The sequence below is a fragment of the Hordeum vulgare genome, chromosome 4H, assembly GCF_904849725.1.
Source record: "Hordeum vulgare subsp. vulgare chromosome 4H, MorexV3_pseudomolecules_assembly, whole genome shotgun sequence".
NCBI lineage: Eukaryota > Viridiplantae > Streptophyta > Magnoliopsida > Poales > Poaceae > Hordeum > Hordeum vulgare.
In genome coordinates this window covers 73,461,808-73,476,265 of record NC_058521.1, presented here as the reverse complement: position 1 = coordinate 73,476,265, position 14,458 = coordinate 73,461,808, and positions in this window count along the sequence as shown.

The following is a 14,458-nucleotide window of genomic DNA, read 5'->3' as shown; positions in this document are numbered from 1 at the left end:
TGACGGATGTGATACACTGGACGGGTTAGTATAGGAGTTGTGTGACATATTACTCCTTTTATCCGTTTACCAGATTGCATGACCAGATATTTCGGGAATTCATAGGTGGGATATCAAGTAGTGACTTATAGGACAATCTTCCTACAAATGCATGATGTGAGGTTGGGATTCGACTTCAGTGGGTACGTTTGTTCACGGTCGTCTTACAACGGTTCTCGTTGTGTCTTAAAGAGTCCTTGTAGCTTGCTACAACTCGGGGATGCTTCGTAAGTCGTGTGCACTGCCTTGCACAGGATGGCTACTGTAAATTCGAGCCCGTGTGATCATATCCACGAAGATATCGGATGGAATCTCTGTCATACGTTTGTTTCGAGCAGTTCTAGCTCATACTTGGTTTGCAAGTGGTCTTTAATCAGATTTTGTCGACAGTCACCTTGAGGAAGCATCCTTACTATTTTGTTCGAGTGCAATTGCTAATATTCTTGTTCAGATATTCCTGCCTTTTGATTCAGCTTTACCTTCAATATTATTCTCTGCTCTAATGTGTTGTCCGTCTTCAGGATGGCTCCACCAACTCGTCAGAATCTGGGTCGTGAGGGTGCTAATGTTTCTCCACCACCCCCTCCGCCTCCTCCTGCAGAGGCTTGGCAAGCGGTGATGGCTGCAACAAATGCTAACACCCAGATGTTAACCCAACTGTTGCAAGAGAGGACCAATCAGCAGCAGGGCAATTTCAACCATGGTGGTAATCAATTTGCATCTCTGAGTCAATTCCTGGCAAACCAGCCGAAGACCTTCACATCGTGTGATCAGCCGTTTGACGCTGAGGACTGGATTCGGGACATGAACAAACACTTCGAGTGCAGCAATGTCCATCCAGAGGACTTCGTCAAGTTTGCAATGTTTCAGCTCAAGGGGCAGGCAGCAGTTTGGTGGCAGCGGTTGAAGGACTCCAAGGGTGGCAGATTGATCAGTTGGGATGAGTTCTGCAGATATTTCTATATCCCGTCTAGCTTTGTGGAGGAGATGCGTGAGAAGTTGAGGCGCTTGAAGCAAGGTGGTTCCTCTGTGTACAAGTACAACGTCGAGTTCCACGAGCTGGCTCGATATGCCTTGCGGGACATTCCAGATCAGAAGAGCAAGATCTATCAGTTCAGAGGTGGTTTGAGAGAGGACTTGCAGCTGGCCCTCGCCTTGCACGATCTTGATGAGTTTGATAAGTTCTATAACTTGGCTCTCAGGGCTGAGGCAGCTTTGCTCAGGGTGGAGAATTCGAAGAAGCGTTTCAGAGAGTCCAGTGCGTCCCCCTCAATTCAGGTGGTTCCGAAGCAGCAGAAATACTGGGTGTCTCCTCCTCCTCCTCGACAGACTCAACAGTTCAAGCAATCAGGTGGTCGTGGTTCTTCCCACCCACCCAACCCAGCTTTCCAGCAGAGGTTTCAGCAGCAGAAGCAAGGGAATCCTCAGGTGCAGTTCCGTCAGCCGGCAGATGTTACTTGTCACAAGTGTGGGCAGAAGGTTCACTATGCCAACAAATGCACCTCTCAGCTGCGTCTTCTGCCCCCTCCTCCAGGGAAGCCTCCAAGCAATGCTATAGTGAAGTTCAACCCCAGGTCTGCGAGAGTCAATATGGTGAATGCAGCTGAAGCAGAGAACTCCTCAGACATGATTATGGGTAATCTCCTCGTTAATGATATTCCTGCAAAGGTTTTATTTGATTCTGGTGCATCGCATTCATTCATCTCAAGGCCTTTCTCATTTAAGCATGGGTTCTCAACTCGTGATTTGCCTAAGCCTCTATCAATTGTGTCTCCCGGCAAGATCATGAATTCCCACATGGTAGTTCCGGATGTTTCTGTCAAGATGGGTAATTATGCTTTTCTAGCTTATCATGTTGTCCTTGGCAACTCTGATATTGATTTGATCCTTGGGATGGATTGGTTGGCTATGAACAAGGTGTCTATTGATTGTGAAGCTAAATAAGTGAAGCTAACTCATTCTTCGGAGGACGTGATTATCTTCACAACGCGTGATAACACGGTCCGTCTATTTTCTTGAATGAGAAGGGTGAGATCTCTCCAATTTCGCAAGTCCCAGTGGTCTGCAAATATGAAGATGTTTTTCCGGAAGAACTGCCAGGAATGCCTTCGCATCGAGCAGTTGAGTTCGTAATTGAGCTTGAACCAGGTACTGAGCCTGTGTGCAAACGGTCGTACAAACTGGGTCCAGAAGAGCTGAAGGAGCTGAAGAAACAACTTGATGAGCAGGAGTGTCTGGGTCTGATCAGACCAAGCTCATCTCCTTGGGGCTGTGGATTTCTTTTCGTCAAGAAGAAGGATGGTACGGAACGACTCTGTGTCGATTACTGCCCATTGAATAAGAAGACGATTAAAAACAAGTATCCACTTCTTAACATCAATGAGTTGTTCGAGCAATTAAAAGGGGCTAAGATCTTCTCGAAGCTTGATCTCAGGATGGGTTATCATCAGATTCGCATTCACGAAGAGGACATTCCAAAGACTGCTTTCAGAACAAGCTTTGGCTCGTATGAGTATACAGTGATGTCTTTCGGTCTGGCCAATGCTCCACCGACCTTTTGTCGAATGATGAATTATATCTTCTCCCCATTCAAGAATGAATTCGTCTTGTTGTATCTTGATGATATTCTGGTCTTTTCAGAAACTGAGGAAGAGCATGAAGAACATCTCAGGCTTGTGCTTGATAAGCTAAGAGAGCATAAGTTCTATGCTAAGTTTTCCAAATGTGAGTTCTGGTTGAAAGAAGTTGTCTACCTTGGGCACATCATCTCTGCCGAGGGCATCAAAGTTGATCCGTCAAAGGTGTAGGCCATTGTGGAGTGGGAGCCTCCACAAAATGTGAAGCAGCTTCGAAGCTTTCTCGGGTTTGCAAGCTATTGTAGAAGATTCGTTGAAAATTTCTCCAAGATTGCTAAGCCTCTCTCAACTCTTCTTCAGAAGGGTGTGAAGTATGTCTAGTCTCCAGAGTGTCAGTTGGCTTTCGACACACTCAAAGAGAAGCTCACTTCTACTCCAGTCTTGGTTCCTCCTGATGACTCCAAACCTTATCAAGTGTTCTATGACACCTATGTTCAAGGTCTTGGTGCAGTGTTCATGCAAGACAAGAAAGTGGTAGCTTATACATCAAGGCAGTTGAAGCCAAGTGAGAAGAATTACCCCACTCATGATCTTGAGTTGGCGGAAGTGGTACATGCTCTGATGACTTGGAGACACCTCTTGTTGGAAAGAAAGGTTGAAGTGTTCACCGATCACAAGAGTCTCAAGTACATCTTCACACAGCCTAACCTAAACCTTCGGCAAACTCGTTGGGTGGAAATGCTCCAAGATTTTAATCCGAGCGTTGAGTACACTCCAGGCAAAGCTAATGTTGTGGCAGATGCTTTGAGCAGGAAGGCTTACTGCAACAGTCTCATTCTGAAGCCTCTCTAGCCTGACCTTTGTGAATCTTTCAGAAAGCTCAACCTTCAGTTAGTACCTCAGGGATTTCTTGCTAATCTTCAGATTTCTCCTACCTTGGAAGACCAGGTCCGACAAGCTCAACTTCTTGATGCAATGGTGAAGAAAGTTAAGATTGGCTTGGCAAAGGGAGTTCCCAAATATAAGTGCTTCAATGTTGATGCCAGAGATACATTATTCTTTGAGGATCATCTTGTCATTCCGAAAGGGGATCTCAGAAAGGTTATCATGGAAGAAGCTCATAACTCTCTTCTCTCCATACATCCAGGAAGTTCCAAGATGTATCAGGATTTGAAACAGACCTTCTGGTGGACTCGCATGAAGCATGAAATTGCTCAGTTCGTAAATGAATGTGATGTATGTCGAAGGGTGAAAGCAGAGAATCAACGTCCAGCAGGTCTTTTGCATCCTTTGCCCATTACCGAGTGGAAGTTCGACCATATTGAGATGGATTTCGTCACCGGGTTTCCGAAGTCCAAGAAGGGTAACGATGCCATCTTCGTTGTCATCAACAAGTTGAGCAAAGTAGCTCATTTCCTTCCAGTCAAGGAGTCTATCTCGGCAGCTCAACTTGCAGAGTTGTACACTTCGAGGATAATCTCTTTGCACTGTGTTCCAATGCTGATTTCTTCGGATCGCGGAAGCATCTTTACTTCCAAGTTTTGGGACTCATTTCAGTCTACGATGGGTACTAAGATTCGATTTAGCACAACCTTTCATCCTCAGACTAGTGGGCAAGTTGAGAGAGTCAATCAGGTCCTCGAGGATATGCTAAGAGCCTGTGTCATTTCCTTTGGCATGAAGTGGGAAGACTGCCTACCTTTTGCTGAGTTTTCTTATAACAACAGCTATGAGGCAAGTTCAGTCAAAGCTCCATTTGAGATTCTCTATGGCAGGAAGTGTCGTACCCCGCTCAACTGGTCAGAGACTGGCGAGCGTAAGATTCTTGGGAATGACTTGATTGAAGAAGCAGAAGAAATGTGTCGTGTCATTCAGGATAATCTCATAGCAGCGCAGTCCCGTCAGAAGAGCTACTATGATAGCAAGCATCGTGACATGTCTTATGAGCTCGATGACTTCGTCTATCTTAAAGTGTCGCCTATGAAGGGCACTCAGCGTTTTGGCATCAAAGGCAAGCTTACTCCTCATTTTGTTGGGCCTTTCAGAATTGTTGGCAAGAGAGGCCACCTTGCTTATCAACTTGAGCTCCCTTCAAACTTCACAAATGTGCATGACGTGTTCCATGTCTCTTAGCTCCGGAGATGCTTCAAGACTCCCGATCGCATAGTTGATCTTCAGGATACCAACCTCCAACCCGACCTATCCTATCTTGAGCATCCAGTTGAAGTTCTTGAGACGACTGAGTGCAAGACCCGCAATAAGTCAATCAAGTTTCTCAAGGTGCAGTGGTCACATCATTCCGATAAAGAGGCCACTTGGGAGCGCGAGGATCACCTCCGTTCCGAATTTCCAGAGTTCTTTTAGTCCTAGATCTCGGGTCGAGATCTTCTTGTAGTGTGGGAGAGTTTGTAATGCCCAGATGTAACCCTTGCCATATTTGGAAATCTTTCCTATTTGGAACCATGATGTCAATGCTATAAGAGTTATCATTTCATGTGGTCATTTCATGTCATCACCTTTGCATCATGGCATCATCCTTTCTTGCAACTTTATTTCTTTCTTGTTGTTGTTGCAAGCTATGCTTGTGGTGTGTTGTGATGATGTGGTGTTCACCAAGCTATGATTTCAAACTATGATTGTTTTCAAACTAGGTTTCAAAACCCCCTTCTCCATTATTAGATGAGCTCATGAATTAACTTGTTTGAAACCTATTTTAAAAATGTTGATCTTTTAGTGTGTTATCTTGTGATTGAAGGGCTGTTGTCTTGGGGTTTTAAAACTTTAGCCATTGGGGTATTATTTACAAAAACAACATATTAAATTCTGTTTGGAATCTAATCTAGTTGCTCCAAAAATCAGTTCTATATTTTATTTAAATAGGGCATAATTGCCTTATGCCCTAGGTATTTTTATTTTGTTTTCTTCAAACCCTTGTGTGGTTGTGTGCATTTTTATTTGCAGGTGTTATTTAAAATAAGGAAAACCCTTTTGATTTATTATTTGGGATTATTCCATCTGTGCCCCCAATTCCTTAGTTGTGCTCAGTTTTCCCCAAGCTTCAAACTTTTGCTCACTTTTCCCCTCTCCCTTTGCTGAAACTCTCACAAATGTTGATAACAGGCGTTTGCCGTCTTGGCCATTAACTGACTTGTGGGGCCATGTTGAACTCCGTTGACTGTGGCTGTGGCTTCGCTGGTTGGGCCGTGTTTGTGTTCATAGGACGGGCCCGTTAGTTTGTTGGTAATAAATTAAAAAAGCCTACTATCGATGGATGCAGCCTGCTATGCATGCCCGTCTTTGGCATCGATGTAGCCTGCTATGCATGCGAACACCGCCACGCACGCATCTAGTGACCTAGACCTAAACGCATGCATGCACGCCGACACGCACGCATCGATCCGTGCCGCACGGTTGCCAGTGGATTCAGTCGCTCCGCAACGTCGTTTCACGCGTCGCAGGCATACGTGCCGGTGGCAGAAGGGGCAGGCTGCACGCATGCTCGCACGCTCGCATCCATATGTCGAGGCATCAGTTCACGCCGCACGGCTGCCGCTCGATTCAGTTGTGCCGGTGGCAGAAGGGGCATGCAGAAGGGGCAGCCGCCAACGCAGAGCACGCAGAAGGGGGAGGCAGGCAGCCGCCAACGCAGCAGGGGGAGGCAGCCGCCAACGCAGAGCACGCTCGCTTCGATGCACGTTCACACATTGATGATCGCATCGGTTCACACAGCAGCACCGAGTCACGATCTACGCCGTTTGCGCGTGTACCCACTTAGTCTCCCCCGACTATTTAAACTGCCTTTCATTGCCTCTTCTTCTATAGATCCATCTGCGCCTCCCACTTCTCTTCTTCCCCCAAAAGCCAGAGCGGTTCCACTCAGCGAAGCGTTCAAGATGCAGTTCTACAGCCCAACGTTCCAACAGCCTCCCACCGTGCCGGAACGGCGGTACCCCGCCAACATCGTCGTCGAGGAATCGCTCCGCGTGTGGGCGTTCTCATGCTGGAGGGGTAGCATTGAGCTTGCACGGGGGTTCCTCCGTGCGGGCTTCCACCACCTCCCGGCGGGCTCGCCGCCCATGTTCTACCTCGTGGAGCAGCGTCCCCACGCCAACGCTCCACCGGTAGGGCTCGTCGTCCACTTCACCAACAGGTTCGATGCCTACCACCTGCTCGGCAAGGTGTATTGGTGTGGGTGCGAGTTCATCGCATTCACCACCTATAACATCTTCACCGACTTCGAGAGCATCTTCCCCGCTCGCGACCGCATGCACAGCCTCCCGTACTACCTCGGCGACAAAGGCCTTGAGGAGGAGGAGTACTGAAGCCGGCGGCGAAGAAGACGGTGAAGCCGGTGGTTAAGGTGAAGACGACGGTGAAGACATAGAGGTGTTGCCCTAGCTACCCTATCTAGTATGTAGTATTAGTTTGGTGTGTGTGTTTCCCGACCTAGCTACCCTAATTATTATTATCTATGTAAGAAATTGGTGTCGTGTTATATGTCCCAAGAACTTATGTTGCCCTAGCAACCCTATCTAAGTTAAGTTATGTGTGTTATATTAATGCTTTGTTATGTTTGTATTTTGTTTGTCCCAAGTTTAGACACGGCTAATTGGCATGGGAAAAATTAACCAAACTAACTAAAAATGATGTGTTTATAGACGCCTTCTAAAAATAAGAATATATTGTACATTTGTACACGGCTTTGGTTTGCTGAGCTCTGTATTTTTTAGGTATTCCAAGAATACTTTGGTTTTCAGAAATATTGAAGTATCAAATACTTTGAGATGTTTGGCTTTAGTCAAAAGTGTAGTTTTATATACTTTAATCCCTACTTTAATATGTAGAAAACTACACTATGTTTGAAGTATGGTTGGACCTCTTTTTCCAATCATGAAGTATAAATTACACTATGTAGAAAACTACACTTTGAGATGTTTGGCTTTAGTCAAAAGGATAAATGAAGGGACCCATAAAGGAAAGCCAAAAAAATTCCTCAATGAGATAGAAGAGATTGGGCAATCAAATTAATGAACTAAGCAATCAAAAACAAAAAAGAACAAAGCAATCGTTCCTAAACAAAAAAAGAAACATCACTTGTTTCTGGGCCTCATTTATCCTTTGTGGGCCTATTGCAGCTTGATTCTCTTTGGGCCCGCAAACTAGGTTTTTTTCTAGCAGAACTGACGAACTCGAGGACAAAAGTTTGGCAAGTGCGAGAGAGAAGAGATGAACTTGATGTATATCCCTCGTGCTGCTCAAGTACTGCTTACTGTCATCTGACGAGCTAGGGTATGACCCAACACTCGAGGTTATTAGCTAACAAAATAATCCTATCACTGAACTGGTAGTTGTCTTCTGTCGAAACTGAAAGTGTCGAAACTTAACAGTAAACTGCATACATTCAGAGATCGACAGTTGCACTAAACAGAGTTGCATTTGAGATAAACAGACGAGGATTGCTAAATAGTGGCAACAACAGTAGACAAACATCTCTAACGAGAGATGGCCATCAAGTAAAAAATTCCTAGAGCAAGTATTCCTAAAGCTATCAGATTGGATTGCTTCTTCAACTCAATCAGCTGCTTGAAGTTCTTGTTCATCTTCTTCAATTCCGTCTTCAGTTCGACATCTACCACCGTCGGGTATACATGACGCGCTGTTGTTGCCGGAGCGACACTGTCATGGGGCAGATTGAACTCGCGGATTGCATCCCCCCTCGAATCCAGCAAGCCCAACCCTTGAAGCCTCTGGATGTAATCATCCATCCACTCGAAATGGTGGCATTTCTTCACGATCTGAAAACGAAATCATGTAACCTAAATCCAAATCTGACAGAGATAAAGGATGCGAGGAAAACTCAGATCTAACCTGCCCCTCCGGCTTGCTCTCGCATTTGACGAACTTGCGCCCAAAGTTCCCATTCTTCTCCTCCTTCGAAGTCAACCGCTTCAGTGGCGCAATCCGTGGGCAGTCAGTGCATCGATTCATCGGCACTGGACCATACACCGGCCACGTGGAACGGGGGGCTGACGAGGAGGTCGACATATCGCCCGAGAGGGAAAAACAGAGGAATTGGTTGAGAGGAAGAAGAACGAGAAGATGGGGAAAGAAACAGAGGAATTGCTCGATCTGGTCGATGCCTTTGTCTGTCACATGGAGAAGAGGAGAAGGGGAAGCTATATTGACGATTTTCCACATTGTACTTTGCAGTTTGAATATTTGAACCAACTCTTAACACTGACATGTGGTGGTCATGTACGAAAAATACAATTTCATATGTAAAGTGGGGCAGATCATAAAAACCCGAGAAGGACAGTGCAGTTGCCAATCAGGATGCATCACGCGGATCGCGCATGCCTGCCCACATCTGATGGGTGGTGTTTGGTGCTAGGGTATGATCCGACGGCGGACGTTCGACGCTAGGGTTTGGAGCATTTCTGCGGGGTTATGAGCGAGTCAACACGGTTATTAGGGTTTGACCAGATTTCAAATGGCCATAACTAAATTAGAAAAAATCGAAAAAATATAAAAAAAAATGTAGTTCGTCTATTTATGAGACCTAGTTACCATAAAAAAATATAAACTCGGTATAGGGGCGTTTTTTGAAAAGTCATTTTTTGAAGTGACCTGTCGAAATCAAGTTCAAATGTTTTTAAAAAATTCAAAAAAAATCAAAATGTTGTAATTCTTGCGCACATAGCCGTCATATGTGACAAGGTTATGAGAAAAAAATATAAACTTGGTGTAGGTCATTTTCATGAAAAAACCTTCACAAAAATGAGCTATCACCTATGAACATTTTCAGAGTTCGTAGAATACGGAGAGAGGGTTTAGGGTTTGAAAAAAAAATTCAAAAAAAAATCAGAAAAATCTCCATAGCTTCATTTTGGAGTGAATAAGAAGGATCTGAACTTACTTTTTCATTTTCATATCTAAAACGTGTTATTTGATGGTTTTGAATTAAAAGCATATTTTTTCAAAAAAAATGTAGTAATATGAATATTAATCAATAAATAGTGAGACTTCGTTTTTACCCTATATATATGGAACAAGTGTTAATAAAAATATATATGTCTCATTTAGGGAAGGTAAAAAAACTTGATTTCAAATAGGGTTGTTTACCCTAGCTTTCGAGCTCGTTTCTAGCACATTTCTCATTCGGACTGTTCACCTAAAATATTGGACTTGAAATGCTTGATCAAATACACCGCACAGGGCAATGAACCTCCAATGTTCAACTTCAACTTTGGCTCGAATCCAAATTTTGGCCCAAATTCAAATATTGATTTAAATTCAAATTTTGATGGAAATTTGAATTTTGACTCAAATAAGGAACCAAAGTAGAAGCAACATTATTACAACTGATGCCAACATTATTACAGTAGCTCAAAGCTACCAAGTTTTAAGATGCCAACATCTTAATACAAATCTACCAAGTTTTAAGCGATCGACTCGCCCTCAAATTGACAACACAAACATTTTCCAACAACTTAATTCAAATTTTTGACTTGCTCCTTGTGTTTGCAGCTGGCTTCACCGTCTTGCTCCTGGTTTCCCTAGTTGAGATGCTCTTTTCTTTCAGACTCTTGTTCCTTTTGATCTTGGGCTTTACTTGGTGTTTTCCCCGTGGAGGTGCTGATGGAGTAGTTCCACTCGCCGAACACTTGACGACCATTTGACGTCATCTATGGGTTCAGTAATCATTAAAGGCACAATTGGAACAATTATCCCTCCTCTTCCTCTCTTATAGCTTCAAAACCATCAAAGGCCATGGTTTCAAAATCTTCTGCTTCATTTGCTGCTGCATTCTCCACTGCATCTTCAATCTCCATTGCTGCTGCATTCTCCACTGCATCTTCAATCTCCATTGCTGTTGCATTCTCCTCAGCATTGGCTGATGTCCATCTTTCCTCCTCTCCAAATGATGCATCCATTGCATTGGTACAAAGCCTAGCAATATGCCCCAGAACTCCACACTTTTTGCAAGCACGCTTCTTTGGTAGACGACCCTCCTCACCTGCTCTAATCCTCTGGTTCCTTGGTCTTCCTGGTGGTCTAGTAATGACAGGAGCGTGGAGTTTGAACCCTGGATCTACTATGTTCCATTGATCTTTCCCCAATAGTGCAGGCACATTGTCAGCATAAGTAGCCATAAATTTGGCAACAGAGAAATACTCAGAGCAATATTGATCAACTTCACCATGTGCACCCCCGATAACGGTCATCAGATGTAGGGCATGTATGCATGGCTTCCCACGGATCTGCCATTGCCTACAAGTACATTCTCTAGTACTTAGGTTCACAGGATACCTCCATACCCTATTTTTAGTGTCAGTATAGGTAACCTCTCCCTCATATGTACCAGATCGAATACATTTCATCTTCAGGCCTCTTGCCTTCAAGTGCAATGCCTTAATCAGTGATGGGAGCATTTGATGACCAACATATTGTGTTTCTGCAATTCTTTTGCGAAGAGCCATCTTTATCATGATCATTTGCCTCATCTTGTCAAATGCTTGCCACAACAAGAGCCCTTTCACTGACTTGAACTTTGAATTGAAGCACTCTGCAAGGTTACTGGTCACATAATCTACTTTGGAGATTTCGTTGAATTTGCTTCTTGACCACACCTTACCATGATGTGCATCCATGTACTCCTTCACAAGAGGATTTTGAGCATACAACACTCTCAAATGGTGTTCATGCTTCCTTTTGCTGCATGTGTATGATGCTGGCCATAAGTTCTCATCATAAACTTTACCTTTGAACTTCTTTTTGAAATTATGCACTAGGTGTCGCATACATTCCCTATGCTCCACTCCAGGGAATACAATTTCCACTACACTCTCTAAACCCTTGCAAGCATTTGTGTGTATAGCCAAACCTGGGGGTGTGCCTATAATGTTGCGCAACTGCTGCAGAAACCAGACCCAACTTTCCTCAAACTCTGCCTCCACCACACCAAATGCAACTGGGAATAGCCAGTTGTGTCCATCAACTGCAGAAGCTGCTATTAGCTGTCCTCTCCATCTTCCAGTCAAATGTGTAGCATCTACAGCCAAATAGGGCCTGCAACCATCTAGAAACCCCTACCAGCAAGCCTTGAAACAAACAAAAGCCCTTCTGAAGCACTCCTTCTGAAATGACTTCCCTTTTATTTTGAATTGAACTGTATGCTTCTCAATCTCTACAACACTCCCTCGACTTGCCATCTCCACTTCAGCTTTGAAAGTGTAAAGCAGCTGAAAACTGTCATTCCATTGACCATTAATTCTATCAAGAGCCTTTTCCCTAGCATTGAAAATTGTCATGTAAGGAATTTCTATCTTGTACTTCTCAAAAAGCTTCCCATGGAGTGTTGTTGGACCAAGTCCAGGTTCTTCTCTCAGCCAATCCAATATATCATCTGCCACCCACCTAGTTTTTGCTAGCTTGGTTTTGGCCTTCCCCCCTCCCCCTCCAGGTGGACACGTGTGCTTGTGTGGGTTTTTCTTTATCCGAAACAAAATAAAAGGGTAAAAAATAGTTAAGAAACCTTACTCAACAATCTGAAACTAAATTACTAACTAAACTTGGATTACCTGAATATATTTGCTCTTTCTCATACGAGATGCATGCAACTTCCACCTACACCTAGGATATGGAAAAAAACTGTGAACCTTGCTGGCTCACTCCTTTTAATCTTATAGGTGTTTTCAGATATAATGCACCATGTTGTCACTGCATTCCGACAGTCCACCATTGATTGGAAAATGGTACCTACACTAAGCTCAGGTTTTTCCCTGTTCCACTCAATTGTTGGCATGTCATCACCATCGTATTCATCCTCGATTAAGCTGTCCATGTTCTCCACCTTCTCTTCATCGTCAGTGTCATCAAACCTAGCTTGGCTGATGGGCTCCTCCATATATTCGTCATCCACTGCTTGCTGACTAGCTACATCGACCAGTTCAGGAAACATCATCTCGTCTTCATCATCATTTGTAGGCACTGCCTCGTCGGGTTCTGCATCCACATATTGCATCACCTACACATGCACATACACTAGGACAAGAGCAACCTATCTAGGCATAGCATGGATTCACTAACGTGTCACACTAACATATAGAAATGTGGTCATCCACACACACACACACATGTGCACACACATACACGTGCTCATGTATATACATGTACTCACACCACACCATCTACACCTACACATGCCCACACACTAGAACTACACACACAACACCACATGCCTATTTGCAAACATGAGGGATTAGGTCCTCTTGCACGTGTATGTGCACACTCATGCACACACACACCACACATCCTTTTGCACACACATACACTACACCCTAGAGCTATATGAGTGAAAGAAAAAGAAAAATAGAAGCACACTACCTAATGTAAAATGAAACAACACAAACAAAATATAAAAGCAAAAAGAAAAGAATGAAATCAACAAAAAGTAAAAGGGGAGAGTGTGGGTTTCGAACCCACAACCCCCCTGGTGCCACCACATGCACACACCACTGGGCTACCGCTTTGGTGCTTACCAGAGAGGGGGCCTTAAGCAAGGTAAGCCCTCTCTGGAACCTGCCCTGCAACTGGCGACATAAACGAAAAAAGAAAGGGCGTCCGAGGGGGACTTTAACCCGCGACGCACGGCGCTGGCGCACAGCTAGGTTGCCACTGCGCTACGGCTACGGTTCTTAACAGAGAGGGGGCATGTCTCCTTTTGAGAAGTGATACGTCTCCAACGTATCTATAATTTTTGATGGTTTCATGCTATTATCTAGTCAAACTTTGGATGTTTTGTATGCCTTTTATATATTTTTTGGGACTAACTTATTAACTCAGTGCCAAGTGCCTGTTCCTGTTTTTCCATGTTTTTGACCCTTTCAGAGGAGGATTTTGAACGGAGTCCAAATGGAATGAAACTGCCAAAAGATTTTTTCCAAAACAGAAAAACATCGGGAAGCCGGAGAATCACGATAGGGGGCCTACAGGGACCCCACAAGCCCTCATGGCGCGGCCAGGGGGCCCGCGCCACCCTGGCTTGTGGGCTCCCTGGGCCACCTTTGCCCTAGGTTTTGCGCCTATATATTCCCTAAAATCCTAGAAAAAATCAGGAGATCATCGAAAGTACTTTTCCGCCGCCGCAAGCTTCTGTCTTCGCAAGATCCCATATGGGGCACGTTGTGGTGCCCTACCGGAGGGGGGATTCGGACACAGAGGACTTCTTCATCAACACCATGACCTCTCCGATGATGCGTGAGTAGTTCACCATAGACCTACGGGTCCATAGCTAGTAGCTAGATGGCTTCTTCTCTCTCTTGGATCTTCAATACAAAGTTCTCCATGATCTTCATGGAGATCTATCCGATGTAATCTTCTTTTGCGGTGTGTTTATCGAGATCCGGTGAATTGTGGATTTATGATCAGATTAGCTATGAATCTTATTTGAGTTTCTTCCGATCTCTCTTATGCATGATTTCATATCCTTGTAATTCTCTTCGAGTTGTGGGTTTTGTCTGGCCAACTAAATCTACGATTCTTGCAATGGGAGAAGTGCTTGGTTTTGGGTTCATACCGTGCAGTGTCAGTTTCTGGCGCTGTTGTGTGTGGGATAGCAGTGAGGTCACCGCACGGTATGAACCCAAAACCAAGCACTTCTCCCATTGCAAGAATCATAGATCTAGTTGGCCAAACAAAACCCACAACTCGAAGAGAATTACAAGGATATGAAATCATGCATAAGAGAGACCGGAAGAAACTCAAATAAGATTCATAGATAATCTGATCATAAATCCACAATTCATTGGATCTCGACAAACACACCGCAAAAGAAGAATACA